At 37.7% G+C, this 26802-nt stretch overlaps 1 protein-coding gene across 4 annotated transcripts in view; it reads left to right on the forward strand.

Moving 5' to 3' along the window:
* The window catches only part of LOC129727737 (uncharacterized), a 212654-nt gene that overhangs the window by 90386 nt on the left and 95466 nt on the right, over positions 1-26802 (forward strand). For all 4 annotated transcript variants that reach the window (XM_055685852.1, XM_055685849.1, XM_055685851.1 and 1 more), the window contains one exon: positions 10236-10274. The gene's annotated coding sequence lies outside the window, so the exon portion shown is untranslated. The remainder of the gene's footprint in view (positions 1-10235; positions 10275-26802) is intronic.

Here is a 26802-nt window from a genome sequence, read left to right on the forward strand (position 1 = left end):
GCTCACGAAGTGAAATTTACATTTGATTGTCGTTCGACTGATTTCGATTTTTTTTTTCTTTTTTTACCCAAGCAAACCAAAAATCGAAAAAGTGTAGCAAAAAATGTTTCCCTTCACATCTCAAAACTATTATTTAGTATTATTATCACCATGATACAATAAACAAAAAACGCAATTGAGTTTTATTTTAGACATCAGTTGATATTTTATGATCCTTCCAGCCAGTGACAATGAAACCGTGAGCCAATAATTGGAATTAAAAGACTGCGGCGGGCCCTGCACGAACACTTTCTTTATTTATTGTGATCATATCTGCAACATGATGTTAGTAATTAATTAGCTTTTGCTTGCCTCTTGTCATGTTATTTTTTAAAAATACTGCCTATTTATTGTTACCATGTCCAGTAATTTTTACACAAATTTTTGCTTGTTCCATCGCGAAAAAGCACACAACTGAATGAATCACAACATAAACCAATGCAGCCTGCATTCCAGCTATTGGAAACCGGACGCTATGGAACAAAAGCCTGTAATATAAAACCTGTCAGGCTGCATTTATTCGCGTGTTTTTTATTGCCTGTTTTGTCTCATGTTTGACCCGGCTGTTCGTCCTAAATATGAACATGAATCTTTTCACTCGATCGTCAGGACGGCAGGAAAACTGTGACTGACAGATGTTTTTTTGAACCGTAGAGGAATACATCTGCGTGCTCCACCAGGATCAATTACAGTAGTGACAGGTGTTACAATGTTGGTTATTTCGTGTTGTTGGAAGTAATCACAAATTTGTGAAACATAAAAAAATGCAATGCAGACTATTATCTACAATGAAGTTTATATTTATTCTGTCGGAGCTCATGTTATAGAATTGTTTTGCTCCCCAATAAAAAAAAATAAAATATCTAAGTCAACGGAAATGCTATCTTTTATTGTTGTACTCTTGTAATCGACGCATGTTACACGAAAGATAACAAATTTCCTGTCCCATTTGAATCAGAAATGCAAATAACAGTTTATTCAATTTGCGGAGGCCTAAAGTGACCAACGAAAAACAACCACAGGATAAAAGAAATTCGTTGTTTAATCGCAAATCGCAATTGTTTGAGTCGAAAAGATTTCAACTTCTACAATCACGAAACAATATCATAAATACCGCCCGCACCTCTGAGCGCTCCAATGTAAATTTGCCTGAAAGGTCCCTCCACTAGAGAAAAGCCAGTGCAAACAAAGTCATTACAATAATGTTAAAAAGCTAACACCACGGTGAATGTTCCGACCAAAAACCTAGCGCTAAGGGTACGTTCAATTTATCACAAAAATGAGCAACGGCTAGCACTTCGTACCATGCCTGGAAATGCTCTGAGCAAAAATATTTGCTGCTCGGCTACAACCGTATCGGAGCCAAAAACCTTGATCATGAACGTGAACTTGCGATTGGTATCTGTCGCGGGTGTACAAAACAGTTCTCTTTTTACTATCCCCGAAAAAAATCGCCTTTCTCAAACGCTTTTCTTGGTTGCCACTCCAAGAGACCAGCTGCCCACCGACTGCGGAGTGTATTCATGTGCGGTCGGATATTCGGCGAACCGTAACTTTTAGCATATTTTATTCATTATGAATAGCCATTCGGAGATTGCAGCCGCTGGGCTCCGACACCCGGTACAATGGTGCCCTGTTCGACAGAATGTGCCCCCAGAGAGCCACATCGTAGTTGTGTTGCTCGCTCGAACGTATAACATTTTGCGCTATCTTGCGGTCAAAAGTCATCGTTCGAAGGTGCCTAGATTGGAAGATGGTAAAACCGAGATTAAGGCGGTCATGTTTGTGCCTTACGTTTATGGTCCAGCCAGAGATAATAGGAAGTTATACTGCATAAATTTACACCCATGCGCTACAGCTTGCTACAGAAAACGAATAATTCGTAATTATCTAGAAAGTTATGAACAGATTTTATGTCTTTTTGCATTTTATTTCAAAGTACTTGCGGCCGCCTCAGTTCTTCGAGTTATAATAACTGTAATAGTTTTTGTTTTTTCATTAATTGATTAGATTTACAGTTACTATAATGAGGTTTTTTTTCTAATGGGATGTAAGTGTTATCAGTTTTGAGTATTTTCAGTATTTAATAATAAAAGAAATGAGCCTATTAAAGGTAATAATAAAATGTGTTTTCGTATGCTTACTTCGACTAATTCCATAAAAGATTTGTATCTTTATGATTGCATTGAGGATTTCATTGCACATCAACTGACAGCAGACTTACACTATCTGTGCATCAAATGAAATCTAACCTCAACATGGACTAAAAAAAACATGCAGTCAACAAACATCAAATTGAGCCACAAAATAGAATCGAGCACTACAAGACATGTCATGGCATAAAAACAACCATCATTATCTATCTTAGACTTACTAAATATTACGAAACTCGTATTTGCAGCATAAATCACAATCACCATTCGATCGATGCCACCGACCTTTCACTTCACGCCAAAGTAAGGAGGCAGATGAACCAACGCGGTTCAAACTATGACTCGTAATCACGGTTTATCCGTTTTGTTTTGTTTCACGTTTGTAGCTGTTGTACATATTATCTGTGTAATCTAGTAACTAGTATACCAATGCTTAACTCATGTTACAGCGTGAGCAACAGCGTCGCTGAAAAGGAAAGTGCTTTCTGTTTTTCTATTTGCATTGAGAAGTACACAGATCTCGTTAGTTCAGAGGACGATCCGTAGTGATAACTAGTTAACAAGGGGAAAATGAACTGAAGGGTAGCCAGGGAATTTATTTCTTTGGTTGTCAGGTAATACGAAATCAATTCTAAAATTTACTTGGTTTTGCCACTACATTATCACTCCGAGTAATTCTGTTAAAAAATATATTCTCGATTTTGCACAAAAAATTAGTAATAGATTAGTAGCAAACTAATGCACGGTACACTAGACAATCGTACAAGGGTTCGCATTCCACAATAGATGTTGCTACATGAGCAGCAAAAAATCGTGCAGATTGGATTTGATTTCACACTTCACACCTTCGTGTGGCTACTTATGGGAAACACTAATGATTGCAGACATGAAAGCTCATCGAACGGTAAGATCTTTAGCACGCGATAAACGCGGGTGATCTCAGGGTTGAAACATAAACCTGAGCTAAGCCTGATACCCTATAAGAAAAAACGATTGAAACGATTGATAACGATGTACTGAAAACTAGAAACAACATTTCTTGTTGCAAATTCATTGGATGATGATGAGTAACTTAATCACGAGGAGTGTCAATTTAAGAATCATTTTATTCTGCATTGTTTGAATTTACTGTTCAATTATAACTAAAAAATATCTACTACTTAGAAAAATTGGAAATTCTAAACGTATGCTTGAACAGTTTCGATCTGGATTATTCTTCTGAAGGATTCGTTCATTGAGCGGGCCGTACTTCTGGTTTTTTAACAATCTATCTAATTATTTTCCTGTTGGGGGTGTTTTGGACCACTGCGTCCATTTATCTGAACTTTTGTGGTAGCCCCGGTTGTCCATTTATTTGAACTATTGCGGGAGCCCTTATTGAAATACTGAAGTCTGCGTCTAGTTAGTACTCCGCAATTGCAGAGCAAACGTTCCGAGGTTTCGCTTTCTGAGTTGCAGAAGCGACAAAACTTGGATGAAACCAAATTTCTGAACATGATGTTGCTCGGACAGGGACCAGTTATTAGGCTAGTGAATATACTGAGATCGTTCTTATTGAGACTGAGCAACTTTTGAGAAATTTTTGTGTTTGGTGTTATAAATCTGTTTTGATTGGTTAAGAGATTTCACTGTCTTCCAATTGGCTGTAATTTCTCGTTGTTCCCTTTTCTTTAGTTCGGCCTTCAGGGCACACTCTAAGATACCATAAAACGGTTCTGGACCAATGAAGGTTGATTGGGAACCAAATCTGGTAAGTTCATCTGCAACTTCATTGCCGTCTGTTCCGCAGTGACCAGGAATCCAGTAAAGATTTGCAGAATTCCACTGTTGTAGAAGGCAAATGCAGTCCCAGACAATTCTAGACATGCACTTGTAGGCTTCCAGGGCCTTAAGTGCCGCTTGACTGTCCGAGAAAATGCAGATGTTGGCGTGTCTATACTTCCTTTTCAGGCAGATATTTACATATTCTATAATGGCAACTAATTCAGCCTGGAAGACTGTTGGCCAGTTTCCCATAGCTACTGATATTTTTGTGCTGGGATCGTACACTCCCACCCCTGTTACGATCCCCATTTTTGAACCGTCAATATAGAACTTGATCGATCCATTACGAACGCTAGGTCCTCCCGCATCCCATACTGAGCGAGAGGGTTCTTACACTGAGTATGAGATGTCGTAGTTGGATCTAGGTTCCATCCAATCACTGTTCATGTTCGTTGCTGGTTCAGCAGGTAGGAGCTTCAAGATCTTCAAGTGACCTATCTTATCCTCGTCTAGTATAATCTTTTGTCGAATCCCATCTGCACCTGCGGATTTATATGTTTAGAAGGATCTTACCGCGTTTTCCACTCTGACTCTTGTGAAAACCTTTCCAGCAACTCTGTTCGAAACCTCTTTTGTTCTATCAAACCTTGAAGTGACCACTCGAGAACAGCTCCAGGAGTGGAACCCGGAAAATGGGTTTCCATCAGTAAGTCTAAAGCTTCAGAAGACGTTTTTGTGTACGAGCCATCATCTTTTTAAGGTTCCCTAGCCCGTTCGACCCACAATTAGGGAGCATTCAATACTTTCGCAAGTGTGAACCCAGGATTTTCGCTTGGATCTCCTTAGTTCATTGTTGTATTCGGTTAGGGCTCTCCTATACGGTGTCCAATCCGACGAGATTTTTGCTTTGTTAAACAGTTTTCGTGCGAAACTGCTCGAGTCTGTCATTCTACCAGGGAACATTACTGGTGGAAGTGACACTTTTTGTAGGACAGTTGCTGTGTAGGGGGATATTATCGCTTCTGCTTTTGAGGTTGACTCAAGTTGCTGAATCGATCTAAATTTTGTAAACATGTTTTTGGATGTGAGTTCCTGCGCATATTGATCCCAGTTGGTTTTCCTCGGCTCTCTATACTAACCTAATCTAATAACCTAACACTCAGTGACATTATACGTATGTATTGTTATCATATTTATTTATTCAATTAGCGCCAAAAGCTATGGAAGAATCAATCAATATCATGGTAATTTATGTTCAAATCCGTTTGTGTTTACGCAAATTCGAATTTTCAGCGGTATGTTTTAATATTTTTCTATTTCAATTATTTCTTTCAGAGTGCCAAGTAATTTCCAACAATAACATCCCTTGATTTTCATTGATGATTAATTTTATTAATTTAAAAATGTTAAAATTTAAAAATATTTCTACACTACAACTACTAAAATTTTTATTATTGTTAGTGATACCATACAGAAAAAGCCGAGGAGATATTATATTGAAACCTCTCCAAAGAATTATTACTGACGATGATATCAGGCAGAACGATGCTCGGTAAAGTCGAGCAGTAAGAGCGTCAAAAGAAAGGGTAAATACAAGCGCATAAACGCGGATAGTAAAAGCATATCATTACTTTCATGATATTGTTAATATTGCTAATGTTATGATAATACTAACAATAGAAGTGCGGAATACAGCAGACACCTGGGCGATATCACAAAAGTTCAATGTTTCTGGTGGAGAAGAGTTGTTCATACAGAGAAAAAAAAAGTGAAATGAAATATATTTCCAAGAGGCTGTTCTCCATGTTAGGAGCGGCTCGAAACGGCGTTTGTACTCCAGGCTAGGAGCAACCGGGACTCTAGTTGTATTGTGCACGACAGCTCTCTGACGAGACAGGGGGTTGGTGCGTAGGCCTTACAAGCCGCCACCGCGAAACACGCGAAAAAATTTGGACTGGAATAATTGGCACAGACCCACGCGACGAAAACGGACTAACGATTGGAAACTCGGTATATGAAACTACCGATCTCTCAATATTCAAGGTAGCACACGAGTGTTTAGTATTGAAATCCCGTAGATTCGACGGCGATTGGGTGGTGGCCAATTAGCCCTGGAATGTGCGGTTTTTCAACATCAGCATCATGTACTTCGGTACTTCGCAAGTACCGAAGACGACAAGAATGAAGTTTACGCGCAGTTGGAGCGTGAGTACTACCACTGCTCAAACCAGGATACCAAGATCGTCATCGGAGATTTCAACGCTCAGGTCGGCCAGTAGAAGTGATACAAACCGGTGATTGGAAGGTTAAGCGCGCACCAGCTGACCAACGAAATGGGCCTAAGACTGATCAACTTTGTCACCTCCAACAACTTGGCCTTGCGTAGTACATGCTTTTAGCACAACCTCCTACATGAGTACACCTGGAGGTCACCAAATCAGACAGGAACATTGATCGACCACATTCTGATTGATTATCGGCACTTCTCGGTCATCATCAACGTCAGATCCTATAGGAGCGCTAATTGTAATGGTAGTATTCTGACGGACGATCGTGAGGTGACCGAAAGGTGGAGGCAGCACTTTGACGAACACCTGAATTGCGCCCAGGCAGAAAACCATGGCAGCGGAGAAAGCGATCCCGTCGGTGCGACAAGCGTAGAAGACGTGCCAGCTCCAACGATAACCGAAGTTAAGGATGCTATCAAGCAACTAAAAAAACAATAAATCAGTCAGGAAGGATGGCCTCGGAGCAGAGCTCGTAAAATTGGGCCCGGAAGCGCTGTCCATCTGTATGCACCGGCTGTTTGCTAGAATTTGGAATACAGAGCAGCTACCGGAGGAGTGGAAGGATGAGGTTATCTGCCCTATCAATAAGAAAGGCGACAAATTGGACTGCGGGAACTATTGTGCAATCACCGTCCTGAATGCCGCCTACAAAGTGCTTTCCCAAATCTTTTTTCATCGGCTCACACCAGTAGGTAACAGATTTGTCGGAAATTATCAGGCTGGCTTCGTGGAAGGACGGTCTCCGACGGACAAAATCTTTACCATACGGCAGATCCTCCAGAAATGCCGTGAATACAACTTCAAAGCCGCGTATGACACTATAAATTGAAAAGAGCTATGGAAGGTCGTGGACGAAAGCGTGGACGAAGGACATCAATACGCGAGGTACGATGTTTAACAAATTCAGTCAATTCATTTACTTTGCTAGTGTCATGGACATTGTCGGCACCTGCGGCGGTGGCAGAACAGTACCACAGACTAAAACGGAAAGCAGCGAGAATTGGGTTGCAGGTAAATACGTCTAAAACCCAGTATATGGGTCATTCCATACGAAGTGTACATGCCACTTGGACACGACCATCACAGATTTTGTTCAAAGTTGAGGGAATTGTTCATCTACTGTCTCTTTTGAAAAATCCCAATTTTGGTGTCGATTGGAATACCCCCCGCTCTCTAGGACCCCCCTCTTTATTGCAAAGTCGCGCAATTTTTGTCAAAAATCTCTTTTTTCTTTTTCTAACAATTCATAGATGTAAGATGTCCAAAAAACACTGATAGATGGTTTTTGAAGGAAATAAACCAAGGAATCCAGGAAAAATATAAGTTTTGACCGGATATGTTGCCAGATAAATTATTTTTGTATTTGAAAACTAAATTTACATTTTTCGGCAAATGCAGCCATTTTGATTTTAAATTTGATAACTTCATCGTGTTCCTTGTAAAATTTCACATAAGAAACAACTATTATCCCGAGGTAATATGAGCCAATCTCGAGATATAACATTTCTACGAAAAAAGTTCTAAACTTCGTAACTATTTTATTTTATTATTTATAGACGTAAGACACCCGAAAATTTGTGATAGGTGAATTATGAAGGAAATCAATGAAGGAATCCAGAAAAAATATTGTTTTTGCCTGGAAGTGTTGCCAGATAGATTTTTTTTTTATTTTGAAATTAAATTTGCATTTTTCGGCCAATGCAGCTAATTTTATGTTAAATTTGGTGGTTTCAGCGTGTTTCTCGGAAATTTTACGTAAGAAACACTTACCACCCCGTGGTAATAAGAGCCAATTTTGAGATATAACATTTTTACGAAAAATTAATAACAAAATTCAGAAATATTTTCGTAAAAATGCTATATCTCGAGATTGGCTCATATTACCACGGGGTGATAAGTGTTTCTTACGTAAAATTTTACAAGAAATACGATGAAACTAACAAATTTAAAATAAAATCAGCTGCATCTGACGAGAAATGCAAATTTAGTTTCAAAATACAAAAATAATCTATCTGGCAACACTTCCGGTCAAAAATAATATTTTTCTTGGATTTCTTGGTTTATTTTCTTCAAAATTCACCTATTACTATTTTCCGGATGTCTTACGTCTATAAAATGTAAAAAAAATTAATTACGAAGTTTACAACTTTTTTCGTAAAAATGTTATATCTCGAGATTGGCTCATATTACCTCGTGATGATAGTTGTTTCTTATGTAAAATTTTCCAAGAAACACGATGAAATTATCAAATTTAAAATCAAAATGACTGCATTTGCCGGAAAATGTAAATTTAGTTTTCAAATACAAAAATAATTTATCTGGCAACACTTCCGGTCAAAACTTATATTTTTTCTGGATTCCTTGGTTTATTTCCTTCAAAAATCATCTATCAGTATTTTTCGGACATCTTACGTCTATGAATTGTAAGAAAAAGAAAAAAGAGATTTTTGACAAAACGGATGAATGTTCTGGCTTTGCACAACAAATATGTCAAAAGGATAACGCAACAGTTGTGTAATGAATACATAGACAGAGATCAAAATCAGAATATGTATAATATACACAAAATTGTAGTGTTTCGGTAGACTTCGGTTTTGGGTAAAGGATCAGTTTTGGGGCGCTCAAAAAACCGTCATCGCGAGTCGGTGCTTATCAATGGCTCGTGCCTTCCTAATCACCGTCAGCAACCGAAACAGCCAATAGCGAGCCTTGTTGCAACAGAATTTACTGACGCTGGTGCCAGTAACAAGGAACCGAATGCATATTAATAAAACCAGAGTCGTCGTTAAATGCAAAATGTTTTAATCAAATCCAATGTCTTTTTAATTGTTTTTGATTCGATGATGTTTTTGAATGACCGGATTCATTATAGTGAATCGATCAGTTCATATATGCATTAACCTAGTCAGTACCAAAATCATCAGTATTGTTTACTGCTTGCACTACTTTAACTATAGCATCATTCTCAAAAATATAACCAATACCAGTACAAATCATCATGTTAATACTGGCACTGGTCAACACTTCGAAAGTGTTTTGATTTTGAGCCGTCCAATACATTGAGCATTTGCTAGAACACCAAATGCGTTATGAACAACACACATTCGTTGTACTGATTACGAAACAGTACAAAAGTAGCTCTGAAAATACGAATTATTTATGTTGTTACGCACAGTCCAACTTTTGCGTGTACAATGAACCCTTTTCAAAAATTAGTCGTGATTCAGATATATACTAATAGTACAAAATGGCACCTTTAGCCCAAAGGACCCTTTGTACAAGGTTCAGCCAAATAAAAAAAAAAAATTGGACATTTTTTAATGGAATTGCTCATATATATTCTCGACTCAGCACTGGGGTACGGTTTATCGTTGTACTTACCCTACAACATGCAAAATATGCCAAAAACAATATCGATAACGAATTCTTTCCACTAATCTAGTTGATCGAGACCGCAATTAGCCCACCAGGCTAGCGTGCGATATTGTTTGTTATATATTGTCTCCGAGGACAAATCTTCATCAATAATAATAACAAAAGTATTTCCTTTCACCCGCTCTTAATACCAGAGGCAATTTGAAACATTACTATGCGACACTCTAATGTAGGTTGACGCGTTTTGGTAATGACTAGGGGCACCAAAATTCACAGGCATGATTAAAAAACTTTAATCTTTCTAGGGCAGCTATTTCGAGCTTTAGAGCAGCAATTTTTCTCGCTTTTGTCGGGCAGTGTAATCATTATGTCACGCTTTACAAATGATTATTGTGCGGAATCAGATTGATACTTGTGCAAATTAGGAGAACGCAATAATGAAATAAAGCTTGAAATTTTGCATGTAAGAATAACTTTGGAAATTGCCAAGTTATTTTGAAATGGAAATTTTAAAATATTTTCAAATATGTTTATATATATTTGATAAATTGAACTTTTGATAACGATTCGGAAAAATTACTCTAACATATTTTTATTATTTTTTTTATACTTTCAGATCAAAACCTTCAATATTTCATGCTTTGTAGAGTATAAGGTAAGTAATTGTATTTTAAATTTCATGCTGTACGAAAAATCAGAAGGTAAATTCCCTCTCACTAGAGAGTTTATTGCTCACAAAGTCACAAATAGCTACTCGCGACCTGTGCGTTCCTCACTACCCCCTGGTAACTTAAGGGAAATTACGAGATAACGTGCTCTAGTTTACAGACACTAATTGTCTCTACCTACCAATTATACGAATGCTGTGATCAGTTCTCTGCACCTGTGTCAGACCTCAATCCGGTGGCTCGAGTGCTAAATTTGTTTTTTTTTCTCCCTAACAGCGTAATTGTTTTTCTTCTTCCTTAGTTGTTAGCTTAGCTGGGGCACTTTAGTCTGGCAAAAAAAAATAAAATCCCACTGGTGAAGGTTTATTTCATTCAGCGTAACAAAAAAGCGTCGAAAAGGTTGTAGAAAAATGGCTTGGAGTTTCCATTAATAGCCACTAGCACCTGCAGCAGTTGGACAGAGCGCTCTCATGGTCTTATCGCTAGAGTGACCATCATTTAGTGACCCCGCACTGTCTGCTGTCCCTGTGATCTCTTTGTGAAAACAATTAAACCGAACTCTGCTATGAAAATCACACAACCAGGTGTATGACACCTGGCGAATGGTAATACATAGTGCAGTGCATCCGAGTTGCCTCGGCAAATTAGAATTGGAAAAATTCATTCAATTAGTTTGCCACTACTCGCAATTAGCGGTTTGCAAGTATGAAATTAAACAGCAGCAGAATGAATTTCTTTTCGTTTCTCTTTGAAGCAACGACTTGTATGGCTTTATAATTATTAGCGAACGTCGTAAAACTACTTTGTAATTCGAAATCACTTCATAGTTGATTGCGCGATAACCGCTGATATTATCCAATTACACAATTTGTTCTAGTTTTTATAAGTTTTCCTTTACATCCCTTTTGTAAAATATAGTGTAATATTGAATACAAATATTATAAAATTTTGAATCACCAACAATTCAAAAACACAAATAATATTTTTCTATTGAAGGAGGAATGAAGAACTGCTTTTTGAATCATTATTATTTGAAAAAAATATCAATTATTATTTGAATTAATTCAAATTTTCCAGCCATAACTGTCCAGTAAAATGTGTTCCAATAAACTTAATGTCAGGTGACTGTTTGCTATAAAACATGAAAAGCAGAATCGGCAATCGTTAAAAATCTCTAAAGGCTGTTCACTTTTCCATTTGCCATAGCCTTGCGTCGATGTACTTTCTATTCCTAAAAACAGCCACGTACTAAACTTAAATATATTAACTAACCTTTCCCTGTCATTAATTGCTATAAAATATCGACAGTACAAAGGGATAATTAAAGCGGCCCATTCAGTATTAAAGCACCTTTCAGCAGGCATCCACGGTAAATGCGGCCTGATCTTACATAAAACTGAGCTACTAGTATGCCTATAATCTTCGCAGTCCATTCCATACACATCATTAGCTCCGAAACAGCAGGGTAGCACCCCAGAGACAAGGAGTGCTGTCTCCACTGGGTGAAACGTACATATAATAAAACAAAACGCAGAATAAAAAAAATTGGAAAAATTAGCTCGTGGGAACTTCTGTGCTCACACGTAGTTGAACATGAAAAACAGTTAAATCATGTGGCGGTACGTTCTCGTTTCATTTGTTTCTGAACTTTTCCACTATTCGAGCTTTTTGCCCTCCTCGTTTCTCCGACTGATTCTTGTGGCGAACAAATGAAAACATACATTTGGCGGTGGATTAGGTTTTTTTTCAGATCATAATTGAGACTAATTGTGAATGAATTGCACACTGAACAGCTGCCGTATTGTTGCGAAATAATAGGTTTTTATGCTTACAGTGATTAAATTATAGAGTTGTCTAATGGGAAGTCGTAATATTGGAAACACTTGGTTAGTTTTAGGTTTTAACCAGATAATCCCATTATGCAAAAAATTGGCAATACACAATAGAGTACGGCCCTTCAGAAACAACACGATAAGTACAAAAACAAATTTCGGCAAGAGATTTGCGTTCCAGCTCAGCGTAGACTCATACCCAGCAGCGACACGTGCTTTGCTTGCAGTTCGAGCGGATTTATTTGTGCGAAACACACCATCGGTCGAGCCTCTTTCCCACGGTCGAGTGCAATTTTAATGCTTCATCGTGCTTGTACATTATGCTTTCAGGCTGCCACTGCGAATGGGTGCCAGTTAAAACTTACCAGAGTTAGTGCCACTAAATGCTAGTGGAAGAAGTGAAAATGTGTTGCATGCAGTTTGGTATACCAATAACTCGTTCCGCTGGATAACAGTGGATATTTTTAATATCAGATCTTCCGGCCGATTGTAACAAATGGTACTGCGACGCAACTTGAAGTTTTGGATTTCTAAATAAACTCGTAAACTTGTTGTGGGTAGCGCTCAATGATGCACAGATGTGCAGATGTTTAATATGAGCAAAAACTTTCCATTGAAACATTCAAATATATGCAAACTGCTGTATGTAGTTTACAATTGAAAAGTAACAATATTGTTTGAATTTCTACAACAGCACCCTGTGGCTCACTAGCACACAGAAGTATGTATTATTAATTTTCAAGTTTTCAATTGGTCAAAAATATTATTTGTTTGCAACCTAGATTTGCCTTCACTTCATAATGGTTTTTTCAGGTTCAAAAACAGTGGAGTGACTAATTTTACTGGCATCTATACCAACCATCTTTTATATGCTGCTTTCTACCTATATCGTTGATTCACCTCAAATTCCAGCGAAAACATAAAAACCATTCCTACGCAATTGGAAAAGTGTTAAAACACATTGTCAATTCACATTGTTAAGTTGTGCTTTTTCGCAAATTTAAAATGAAACGTTTGAAACCCCAAAGCAATCAGCTCGAGTCACTATCATCAAAGAAAAAAGGTTACCGTAACATTTGCAATGAGAAGATGTGATATATGCGCCAGGTTGCTGTTTAGAGTATCTTCATGTACAAGATAGAATAGTGTTTATTCTCGTCTTGTCCAAATTAATCCACTTAGCGGTGCAACGTGTCTTTGTACAAATACAACGCTCCAGCCAAGAATACATCTCTAGCCATAGCCAAAAATTGAATAACTTTGTAACTTCGTATAGTTTTCAATTGATTTGCGGGCAAGATGTGTTTCAATGCATTCAAGTTAGACAGATTTTTTCAAAAAACTCCAAATAGTAAATTTATAAAAAAAACTAGCTGACCAAGCAAGTCTGCAAATGTATGACGAATCTGGTATTGGATACATCCAAATACAAAGTCGTTTGAAATGATTGGATTTTCGGAATGAGAACATTCTCCTTTTCCAGTGTAGGAAGGGGTTTCAAATAATTAAAAACATATTTTTTATGCTCTAAAATCCTTAAATTTCAAATTTGGTTCCATTTGCTTGATTAGTTGAAGAGCTATGTAGACGATTGTGTTTTATTCTTATGGGAGCCCTCCCTTTCTGAACATCAAACCAGCTTGAGCTTGAGCTTGAGGTTGAGCTTTAACGACAGCACATTTCGTAGTTGCTCCTCCGTGATGGATCTGAGCTAGTGAAGTTGCATAGGGAACCATGTATATGGCAACTTAGGATTAGTTTACCATCTTCAATGTATAGATCCATAACGGCGCCGGTCACGTTCTTACGACCGTTAGGGTAAGAAAGGATGTTGTAAGGAAGGAGTTGTAGCAGTCGTTGCTGTCGGAGACCGAGTTTACCTCTGCATCTCCACGACTGCGACGGAGAGAAAGGGTTGTGTCACCGTGGTTGCGCGCGAAGTTAACTCATAACGGAGGCGAACGGAGTAATTTTAATTTCAGGCACCGCGCAAATATACAAGCGGAGCGCGCGTAAACTATCCACCATCCGAAGAATTCAAATGTTTGAACATTTGTGTATGTCCAATTTCGAATGTTCTCGAGAAGCAAACGCACTTCGCTAGACGCGGTTCTTGGATAGGTATAAAATGCTTAGTTATTAGATAAGCCTCTCTTTCTGAACATCAAACCACTCTAAAAACATTTCTTGCCTTCTAAAACCTTTTCATGTCCAATTTGGTTTCATTGGCTTGATTAGTTCTCAAGTTATGTAGAAGTATGTGTTTGATTTGTATGGGAACGCTCCCTTTCAGAGAAGAAAGGGGTATTAATCTACCATGAAAACTTGTCTTGCATTCAAAAACTTTCTCGTGGTAAATTTCGTACCATTTATTTGATTAGTTCTCGAGCTACATGTGTAAAAACTAGCGTTTTTTTTTTTTTTGTATGAAAACCTTCTCTTCCAAAGAAAGGAGGGTTGTAAAACTACCATACAAATATTTCTTGCTCGCTAAAACCTCCACATGCCAAATTTAGTCCCATTTGATTGATTAATTCATGAGTTATGCAGAAATTTGTGTTTCACTCTTATGGCAGCCTTCCCTGCCAGAAGAGAAAGAGGTCTCAACACCATATAAGAACCTTCCCCAGTACCAAAATCCTCTAAATGCAAATTTTCACGAGGATCCGTTGATCCGTTTTTGAGTTAAGTCGTTACATACGGACAGTGACTAATTTTTATTTATCTAGATCGGATTTTATTCAATTAATCCAATAAATCCAATCCCATATAATTGCCTATGGGTCATTCCATACGAAGTGTACATGCCATTTGGACATGACCATCACAGATTTTGTCCAAAGTTGGGGGAATTGTTCATCTACTGTCACTTTTGAAAAATCCCAATTTTGGTGTCGATTGGAATACCCCCCGCTCTCTAGGACCCCCCTCTTTATTGCAAAGTCGCGCAATTTTTGTCAAAAATCTCTTTTTCCTTTTTCTTACAATTCATAGATGTAAGATGTCCGAAAAACAGTGATAGATGGTTTTTGAAGGAAATAAACCATGGAATCCAGGAAAAATATAAGTTTTGACCGGAAGTGTTGCCAGATAAATTATTTTTGTATTTGAAAACTAAATTTACATTTTTCGGCAAATGCAGCCATTTTGATTTTGAATTTGATAATTTCATCGTATTACTTGGAAAATTTCACATAAGAAACAACTATCATCCCGAGGTAATATGAGCCAACTTCGAAATATAACATTTTTACGAAAAAAGCTCTGAACTTCGTAATTAATTTATTTTATAATTTATAGACGTAAGATACCCGAAAAATTGTGATAGGTGAATTTTAAAGACAATAAACCAAGGAATCCAGAAAAAAATATTGTTTTTGCCCGGAAGTGTTGCCAGATGGTTTTTTTTGTATTTTAAAATTAAATTTGCATTTATCGGCCAATGCAACTAATTTTATTTTAAATTTGATGGTTTCATCGTGTTTCTCAGAAAATTTTACGTAAGAAACACTTACCACCCCGTGGTAATTTGAGCCAATCTTGAGATATAACATTTTTACGAAAAATTAATTACGAAAACTACAGAACTATTTTCGTAAAAATGCTATTTCTCGAGATTGGCTCATATTACCATGGGGTGATAAGTGTTTCTTACGTAAAATTTTCCAAGAATAACGATGGAACAATCAAATTTAAAATAAAATTAGCTGCATTTGCCGAAAATTAGTTTTAAAATACAAAAATAATCTATCTGGCAACACTTCCGGTCAAAAATAATATTTTTTCTGGATTCCTTGGTTTATTTTTTTCAAAATTTTTCTATCACTATATTTCGGGTGTCTTACGTCCATAAATTATAAAATAAAATAATTACGAAATTTACAACTTTTTTCGTAAAAATGTTATATCTCGAGATTGGCTCATATTACCTCGGGATGATAGTTGTTTCTTATGTGAAATTTTCCAAGGAACACGATGAAATTATCAAATTTAAAATCAAAACGGCTGCATTTGCCGAAAAATGTAAATTTAGTTTTAAAATACAAAAATAATTTATCTGGCAACATATCCAGTCAAAACTTATGTTTTTTTTTGGATTGCTTGGTTTATTTCCTTCAAAAATCATCTATCAGTATTTTTCGGACATCTTACATCTATGAATTGTAAGAAGAAAAAAAGAGATTTAGAACAAAGAATGCGTGACTTTGCAATGAACAGGGGGTTCCCACAGAGCGGGGGGTATTCCAATCGACACCAAATTTGGGATTTTTCCAAAGTGACAGTAGATGAATAATTCTCCCAACTTTGAGCAAAATCTGTGGTGGTCGTGTCCAAGTGTGTGCTTTTTCGTGGTCACTTCGTATGGAATGATCCCTATATATTAGGTGCGCAGAAAATTCTCACTCAATAAAAATGCTACTTTATTTAAAACATCATGTCACGATGCGATGAAGAAACCCCTTCCTTTTTGCCGCTGGAACAGTTGTTCACAGGCGAAAAAACGACGGTCCCTTGGCTTCAAATCATAAGGACCTCTAGTTTCTCATTTTTGAATTTTTCCTAAAGCATGCAAACGCTTGGAAACGTCTTGGCAGAAAACTCCCAATAGCAAAGCAAGCTGTTTCTGCGTTTGGCATGGATCCTCATTGAGGAATTCCTCTAATTCGAAGGTTTTTGGCCTTCATGCGGACAGTAGTCAAGATCGAAGTTATCGTCTTTAAATCGATGAAACCAATCACGGCACGTTGTTTCACTTGGAGTAGCATTCCCTCAATTTTTTTAGCTCTCGATGCGTTTCAGCTGCCGTTTTCATTGGATGAAAAGTGTTATTTCATAAACATGCTTCTCAGTTCAAAAATATAAAGCTGGAACCAAAATTAAAGTAATGCAAAGAAATTGTATGAAAACGATGCAAAGAATTTGACATTGCTATAACTTTACTATAAAATTATATATAAAAATTTGGCTCGTTTTAACATGAGTTTTAAATCTTAACATATAAAAATGCAGCTATGTCTGTCTGTCTGTCTGATTCATATCGGCTTGGAAACTACTAAACCGATCGGTGTGAAATTTTGTATATAAGGGTTTTAGGGGCCGGGAAAGGTGACTAAGATAGTTCGAGACCCATCCCTCTTCTGGAAGGGAGGGGTCCCATACAAATGAAACACAAAGTCATAAACATCTCGAAAACTAATCAAGCAAATGGAACCAAATTTGGCATGTGGATGTTTTTAGGAATGACAAATATAACCATATTGGTTCGACACCCTTCCCTTTTCTGGAAAGGAGGGGTTTCATACAAATGAAACACAAATTCCTGCACATCTCAAGAACTAACCAAGTAATTGGAACCAAATTTGTCCCATACAAATGAAACACAAATTTCGCACAGCTCGAGAACCAATCAACCAAATAGAACCAAATTTGGCATGTAAATGTCTTTAGATGTAACAAATATGTCCATAACGGTTCGACACCCCTCCCTCTTATGTGAGGGAGGGGTTACAAACAAATGAAACACAAATTTCTGCACCTCTCGAGAACTAAACAAATACAGTGCTTTTTCGATTTTATCACGGTCAAAAAAAATTTACCGTGAATTTAGCGAAATGATAAAAATTGATTTTTTTTTTGTGTTGAATTCAATCGAAACTTATGATATTTTGAGTAAAATGATGCACTTTCATAGTTGAATGGAATATAAGTTCAAGATACAAATAAATAAACAAGAAAAGGTTAGTTTATGATATTTTTCTCCATTGAATTTTCGCGGACTTTCTCACGGCTATTATACATACAATATCAATATGATTTGTACTGCTCATTTTTTAGCATAGCTAGCAGAGTCTAATGCTTGTTTATGTGAAATTGTGGAACCGCTAGATTTTATAAAATTTAAATTCACGCTCTATGAGGACCAAACTGTAGGGCTATTTGAGTTGTTAACAGATCTTCTGTCTCAACTGCTCGAATAATACGAAATTTTTGCTTTAAAGTCAATAAAATACGTATTTCACGGTTTATTTTTCTCAAAATTTTGACACAAATTATTTGTAACCGATATGACACTTGGTTGCCTTAGAAAATTGATCAAATAAATTGAGTTCATAAAACTATACACATGCAAGGACACAAGGCACAAGTGAAAATGATGTTTCGATTACATTTTCTGCAACTGGAAGTACATTATTCTTGATTTAAAGTTTAAAAGTTAAAGAGCGTGATAAAAACGAAAAAAACGTGAGAAAATCGAGCGTGAATTTGGCGAGTAGTGATAAAAACGACTGTTGATAAAAGCGAAAAAGGACTGTAAATGGAACCAAATTCGGCAGGTGAATATTTTTAGGGGTAACAATCATGTCCATAATGTTTTGACACCCCTCCTACTTCTGGAAGGGAGGGGTCCCATACAAAAGAAACACAAATTCATAAACATCTCGCAAACTAATCAAGCAAATAGAACCAAAGTTGGCATGTGCATGCTTTTAGAAGTGACAAATGTAACCATATTGGTTCGACACCCGTCCCTTTTTTTGTAAGGGAGGGGTTCCATACAAATGAAACACAAATTCCTGCATATCGCAAGAACTAATCAAGTAAATAGAACCAAATTTGGCGGGTGGATATTTTTAGGGGTAACAAATATATCCATAATGGTTTGACACCCCTCCCTCTTCTATAAGGGAGGAGTCCTATACAAATGAAATACAAATTTCGCACAGCTCGAGAACCACTCAATCAAATAGAACCAAATTTGGCATGTAAATGTTTTTAGAGGTAACGAATATGTCCATAATGGTTCGACACCCCTATCTATTATGTGAGGGAGTGGTTCCAAACAAATGAAACTCAAATTTCTGCACATTTCGAGAACCAATCAAGCAAATACAACCAAATTTGGCAGGTGAATGTTTTTAGGTGTAACAAACATGTCCATAATGTTTCGATACCCCTCCTTCTTCTGACATTTCTCCAAATACTATTTTGAAATCCAATATGGCGACTTCCGGTTTCTGTAAAACAGCGGCAAATGGCCAAATACCACCCAACATGGGTAATTCCAGAATTGTTATGATGCAGTGAAGCGACAAATCGACCTCAGACAACATTTTGAATTGTAAGATGGCAACTTTCGGTGTCTGGAAAATAGCCGAAAATGACCAAATAACACCCAATATGGGTCTTGCTTTTACCAAAATGACGCTCAGAGGCCAGAAATTGTCTACAAATTCCATTATGAAATCCAAGATGGCGGCTTCCGGTTTCTAAAGAACTAAAATGATCAAATACCATTCAATATGAATGTTTTCGGAGCCAGAATGACACCCAAAGGTGAGAAATTTACAACATTATGAATTGTAAGATTGCAACTTCCGGTTTCTAAAAATATCAATATCAATATCTTCGGAACCAGAATGATACACAGGAACTAGAATCGACCACAGACACTATTTTGAATTCTAAGATGGTAACATCCGGTTTCTGGAAAACAGCCGAAAATGACCAATTAACACCCATATGGGTGTTTCTTAAACCAGAATGACGCTCAGGGGCCAGCAATTGTCTTCAAATACCGTTTTAAAATCCAAGACGGCGACTCACGGTTGCTGAAAAATAACCTAAAGTGACCAAATATCACCCAATTTGAGTATCACCGGAACCAGAATGATTCAAGAAGCTAAAAATTGACCTCAGGCACCATTTGGAATTGTAAAATGGCAACTTTTGGGAAACAGCCGAAAATAACCGAATACTACTACATATGGATATGTCCGTAATCGAAATGATGTAAAGAAGCCAAGAATAGACCCTGAACACCATTTTTAATTCGAAGATGACCATTTTCAGTTTCTGAAAAACAACGAAAATAACTGAAATGCACCCAATATATTTCCGGAATAGAGGTGATGTACAAAAGCCAAAAGTCGAGGAAGATGTCATTCCGATAAAACCAATCATTTCAAACGATATAAACAAATCGCAAGGAATAAATGAATTTGAAATGTTTAAAATTATTAAATTAAACACTAAAATAGGCGGGACGAAGTTTGCCGGGTCAGCTAGTTTTAGTTAAAAACACAGAAACTCTCCGTAAGTATCTTTTCAGGATTTAACTAATTGAACCTTTCCTTATCAAAAACAATTGAACCTTACCTTGCCAAAATTAGGCATGCCAAAGAGTTTTCACTTTCAATCTGTTTTCTAAGTATAATTTCAGAAAATCTTTTATTATAGTTCAGCAAATCTCAAATCTTGTTAATTACGCAGAAAAGCAATTTTCGATAAAAACTTTCCTGAGCTCTAATCCCATTCTGTCATGAGCGGCCTTAAAATCGATCAACAGGTAGTGTGTGGGAACTTGGTATTCGCGCACCTTCGGAGGATCGATCGATCGCCCATCCACAAAACCGGCTTGATAACTTCCCACAAACCTTCGTGCTAGCGGCGCGAGACGGCGAAGAATGATTTATTTTGTATTCCAGATCCTGACTATCAGCTGATGCAGACTTGAAGCCAATCTATTCGGGCCCAGCTTGATTAGCTCCGCTGTGATGTCATCCTTTCCAGCTGATTGTTTTTGAGTTGCTTGATAGTTTCTTTAACTTCACTTATCGTGGGGGCGGTATGTCTCTCTCATCCACCATCTTTATCCCGACACATTTCAGCTCGAGGCACAGAGCCTGCGCGGAATGCGTGCAGTTTTTTATAGAATCTACGTACTTCTTTTGAAAGATACAGTTACTTCATTACCCCTCACTCCAGCTATTCCAGGCGACGCTTTCTGTCCCGGTAAAGATGGGTCTGCTGTCTTCGTTTCTGTTTGTAACAACTCACGATATGACGAGTCTTTTGTTGCAGCTTCAATGCCCGCGCTGCCTTTCTCTCGTCAAGAATCGTTTGACACTCCTCGTCGAGCCAGCCGTTACGTCGATTCCTCTCGACGAATCCTACAGCACCTTCCAGTGCGTTGGTAATGACTGCTTTCACAGAACTTCAGCAGTCCTCTAGAAGGGCTTTGTTGAGCTCTCCCTCATTTAGTAACGCTGCCTCAAGGCTGCTTTCTAGGATGCGACAGGATAATCCACGATGAGCTTGACGTCATTACGGTCGCACCTACCACAGTGCTAGTATAGATTCAGATCACTACCTAGTAGCTGTGTCCATGCGCTCAAAACTGTCGACAGTATATAATACCCGCCGAAGTCGAATGTCGCAACGAAACCTTGCAACTGCGGGACACTGGGGTCGCAGATAAATACGCGCAGCAGCTGGAGGCCTACGGAAAAGCAGCTTTGCGTAGCTACTGTTGAATATGCAGGAGCATTCGATCCGCCACAGATAGCACTGCTGTAGCGCTAGTAGGTACAAGAGCACCGAATCACAGAAAAGACTGGTCTGCCGGCGAATGCAAACAATTAGTCGAGGTGAAGAAGGTAGCACGGGCGAGAATACTGCGACACTGTACGAGAGCGAACGTGGAACGATATCGACAGGCACGGAAAACCTAAACTCAGTTCTCCGAAGGAAGAAGTGCCAACAAGAGAACCGAGAACTAGTAGCGATGTAAGAACTGTACCAAGCTAACGACACTTGAAAGTTCTATGAGAAGCTGAACAGCTCCCGTGAAGGCTACGTGCCGCAGGCCGATATGTGTAGGAGCTTGGACGAGGATGGATCGGGTGATGCATGTAGTTCGAGTATCGGGGGCATTCTCGAGCCCTTTAGAAACTCGAAGAGGTTTAAGGTAAGGCGATAGTCTCTCATGCCTACTGTTTAATATAGCCCTGTAAGGTATGATTATATAAAAGGGGTTTAACACGGGTGGTACGATTATCCAAAAGTCGGTTCAACTGTTTGGCTTCGCCGATGATATCGACATTGTGGCTTAGACCTTTGTGAAGATGAAGGATACGGATTGAACTGGAGAGACGAATAAACCACGAACTGCAGGAGAGGTTAAGGCTGGTTGCGGTCGGCTGGGCATGTCGTAAGGATGACGGGCGACAGCCGAATAAACATGGTTCATGAAATGAGCCGTTGCAAAACAGAGTGGTCTATGTGCCATCGAGCAAATTTGTCAGGAGAAGCAATTTTCAAAAAATCTCTGAATAAAATTCAGTTTAAGTTCTTTCAAACAAAATGTTCCAATATGAAGGTTATGGAGTGGTTTAACATGCGAAATAAGTGATTTTACCATACCAATGTACATAGACCACTCTGACTTCATATATATTTCACTGGAATCCTCGTAGCGTTTTGGAACAGAGTTGTCTATGTACATTAGGGTGGGGAATCGTTATATGGAAAAAACGAAACTTGATAGCAGAAAGCCAGAGCCAAGTTTTTTTTGTTCTCTTTGGAACCTCGAACAATCCTAAATTTATCGGAAGTCAATTGGTTTTGTCTCCGCTTGGCGCATTGCAATTCAAATTTATGTGGAGATTTGTATGGAAAAACCAATGCTTTTGAATTTTCCACTCTAAACAGCTCAAAGTGGCTTAAACCGTAGGTTTTATGACTTCAAATGGTAGGTTTTTTGATGCCTAACAACTTGGCCGAAGACACTAAAGAGCTAGGGTGTGCCAAAAAAATACTAGAGCTGTTCAAAGTTGAGTATGTCGAAATTTATGTTACAAATCATTTTTTCTGCCAACACTGCCAGTGTACCGGCGTTAATCAAATTTACATCAGAAGTAACCTCTGAAACACGTTGTAGATATTACCTACACCTAGAATATTGACCTGAATTTGTTTGTTTGATCCAGCTTAGTGTATAAACTCGTTGCGACAGGTTATTTCTGATGGGAATCCTACTGGCGCCGGTACATTGGTAATGTTGGCAGAAAACAAGATTTTCTGCATTTAAATCGATATACTCAACTTTGAACAGCTATAGCTCTTCTTAGGGACATTCTAGCTCTTTAGTGTCTTCTGCAAAGTTGTTTGGCATCTAATATACTATACTTTAACATAATGTAGTGCATTATCAGAGCATTATTAAGCTCTCTAGAAAAGTAAATGCAAAAAAGTATGTTTTCCCATATAAATTTTCATACAAACTTGAAATGTAATGCGCCAAGCGGAGACAAAGCCAATCGACTTCCGGTAAGTTTAGGGTTGTTTGGAGCCCTGAAAGGAACCAAAAGAACTTGGTTCTGGAAAATCGATCATTTTTCCCCACCCTAATGTACATAACCATAAATAAGAAAGACGTTAAATCGTATAAAATGGCTATTGTCACATCTTATATGATGTACATGGCATGTCACATGTAACATGTGACGTGTAACATTACATGTTACACAATTTGTTACATATTACATGATATTTGACATGTTCTATTTCTCGTGTTACGTTACGTGTAACGTGTTACAAATCACGTGTAACATGTTACAGGACAAGTGACAAGTTACATATCACATGTGATATGTTACATGTCACATGTTACATGGTGGTATTACCTTGATTTATGTACATAGACCACTCTGTTCCGAAACAGAATGGCCATTCTGTTTCAGACGGAATTTCAACATGGTATAAATCAGCTTTAAAGTTCGAGAAAAATGTTTGTATTTCTCATAGATAGTAATTCAAAACTCGATTCAAAAAATAAATAATCAATCTAATCTAGATGCTCTTTAAAAAAATCACTCCAAGTAATTCAGAATACGATTATGAAAAAGATTTCGGAACGTCCACCTTGGATAATATATTATTGAAACGCAAAGGATCTCCAGTTTTTATATACTAGAAGTTATGGTAAACAGATAATACAAATTTTCGAAAACCAAGAAGTACTTATAAATTTATTAGCAAAAACAACCTAAACGGGGACATTTCTTCGAGCAGTGGCCAAAAAATTTTTCCGGACAGTTTTGTCATCGTTCCTGACATGTTTGTACCTGACCATGTCGGTTTTCATGGTTTTTTATAACATTTTTGAAGCAACATGGATCGACCTGACACTTTTATCCTCGAAAAAGAGACATTTTCGAAACAAAGATTAGAATCTTTGAATAAACGTTTGATACGACCGCTAGGTTCCCTCCAAAGAACGATTTGAAACAAAATCGTATAGCAATCTTCCGCTATATATATTAAATCACGCAAGTAAAACGGCGTGAGCTGCAGTAAATGTTTGAAGAACGACACTGTTGATATTTCACTTGACGGGAATATCGATATGTGGCACTTTTTTTACGCCACAGCGCTGTAACTTGTAAACAATTCCGACAGCAGTTGAAGGCGAGATCAATCGAGAAACGTATTTTCTGTGAATTGGATGCATTGTTTACGTTTCTTCTGAACTGCGTTCTATCGCACTGTGGGATTGAAAAATAAAATCTTTGTTAATTTGTACGTCTATTTGAGTGATTATATTATAACTTTTACATAAGCACTTTAACTGTTTTCTCAACCAAATTGTTTTTCTTTTGTTTTTTTTTTGACATTTTCGATGTTCAGTTCAAAAACAGTTTTTTGCCCGAAGTAGAGTTTTCCAGTTTCACTGTGCGATCTATATTCGATTGCTTTCGGTGCGCTACTGTAGCAGTAAACAAACAGAGATTGAATGTCAATACTTTCATCGATGTTTTGAAACTATCACGGTTTCTAGTTAACACGTGAAATCAAACGCTGGAGATGGTGCGTGTCAAGTTTCTGCTAGTCGGACAAAAAGCATCTACCATGCATACTGATATTGAGCATCTATTGAACCGGGTTCTCAAATGTAACTAATTGGCTGCCAAAACCATTCGTCGTTTCCCTTCGACCCACCTCTTTTTATGCTGTTTCATCATCGTTTGACTGGCATTTCCGACTAACTAGCACCTCCCATACGCTCCCACCAGGACACACTCATTTTAAATGAATTCTTCCGGCCGTTAGGTGGGTAAATTGCTGACAGGAAATTCAAAATTTCCCCCGCAATCTGTGCTTGATGAAGTTCACATTTCCTGTCTTTACACGAAATGCCTATCAGCACGGTGTTTAGGTATTTTTTTATTGCAGGAACGTGCCTGCAAAGTATGTTTTCATGTTGAGTTGGCTTTGGATCATAAAAAGGGTTCCTCCAGTGCGTGCGTGGTTGGGGAAGAAGGTTGATCTGATTATATGTTGGATAAATATTATTTCAATGTGTGCTGCGGAAAAACCAAGTCTATAGCCTGGATACGTGCGCTTTCATAGATTACTGAAACGTATCGCGATCAAGCATGTTTTCATGATCTAAACAATCGGCGTCAAAATTGAATATGTTAACATAAAACTAGTCGACCCTGCCACTGAGATTGGCAATGAATTTTCTTCAAGATGTTTGATCGATAGCAGCGAAAACACGAATCGAACATAAGGTTGCTTGCTCATAATAAAGTGAATGTGAGCAAAACCAATCACGCAATTCGAGTAACATATTGGTAAACACCAGTATTGGACTTGATTTTTCGCGGGAAGATACAAAAAGAGGAGAAAAGATTTGAAAAAAAAAAAGTTTTTCACGAAAATCTTCTTTTAAATGGTTTGTAACTTTTTACGTTCATTGCGTTGTTTTATTCTTCTTCATCTAAATTGCGTCGTTTTGTAGTTGGAGATTTTTTTCATTACCGTGAAGGTTTGGTAAATTTTCAAGTAGGAGAGCAAAATATAATTTTGAAAAGTCGTAGGTATTGTTAATTCAAAAATTTGATTTGAATTTTTTAGGATCTCTGTTTTTATTCTTAAGTAATGTCACTAAAACTACCAAAACCGTCGTTTGCTCGTTCATACAAAATTTTAAAGAAAATGACAGTAAAACAGGAAAATAATGTCAATGTTATTGAGAATGCACATAGACGAAATTATTTATTTCTCATTTATCCGAACTCTGAAAATTGAAGGCTATACTAACTTTTCATAACCGATAGGTCAGAAACTGGTCAGCAGTTTTCCGTTCAGTTGTTCCGCTAGAGTCATATATAGCTCGCTGTTAACAAGCATCGACGTGATTCCTGGAAACACTGTCTTTCAATAGAAAATGCATTATGCGGCAGCTACAGTAGCGACACACATTTTCCTTTCTGTTTACAGTGCCAAACCACATGCAGCAACGGTAAACAAAACAAAACAAGGAAAGCAAAATTTAATTAGAAATAAAAATTGAATTACCCCCTCGTTCGTGCTGGCGTAAAACCACAGCACCAATGTTTCACCCTCTTCTCAGCGTCGACTAGGTAAGACGTCATCGGTCGGTAACTGACTGCTTGCCTGGCTGCGGAGATCGCTGATGCTCATAATACTCTGCTCATTAACACAGATAGGTAACGAAAGATAAATAAACTGCGACAACGTCGCGATGCCTCCGTCTCTCGCCGCAAGTGCACGCGGCTTATGGCGTTGGAACTTTTTTGAAATCGACGCCAAGAAGAACAAAGGCCCCCGCCTATCGTGGCATTTCTACTAACTAGTTATCATATTTCACAGTGGGTGAAAGTGTCATGATTTGAGACAAATAGCTGCAACAAATAGTTGGAACGCTTGAACACATTATGGATATATCTGCTTGCTTAGATAATAGTTAACAAAAATGTTTTGTAATATGGGTAACTAAAACTTATTCGTACGATTCAGAATATTTTAAAATTTCTTAACTTCAAAATATGGCTACCCAACATCGTCGAGTTCAACTGTTCAACTTTGTGCTTGC

Source organism: Wyeomyia smithii, chromosome 3 (assembly GCF_029784165.1).
Source record: "Wyeomyia smithii strain HCP4-BCI-WySm-NY-G18 chromosome 3, ASM2978416v1, whole genome shotgun sequence".
Lineage (NCBI taxonomy): Eukaryota > Metazoa > Arthropoda > Insecta > Diptera > Culicidae > Wyeomyia > Wyeomyia smithii.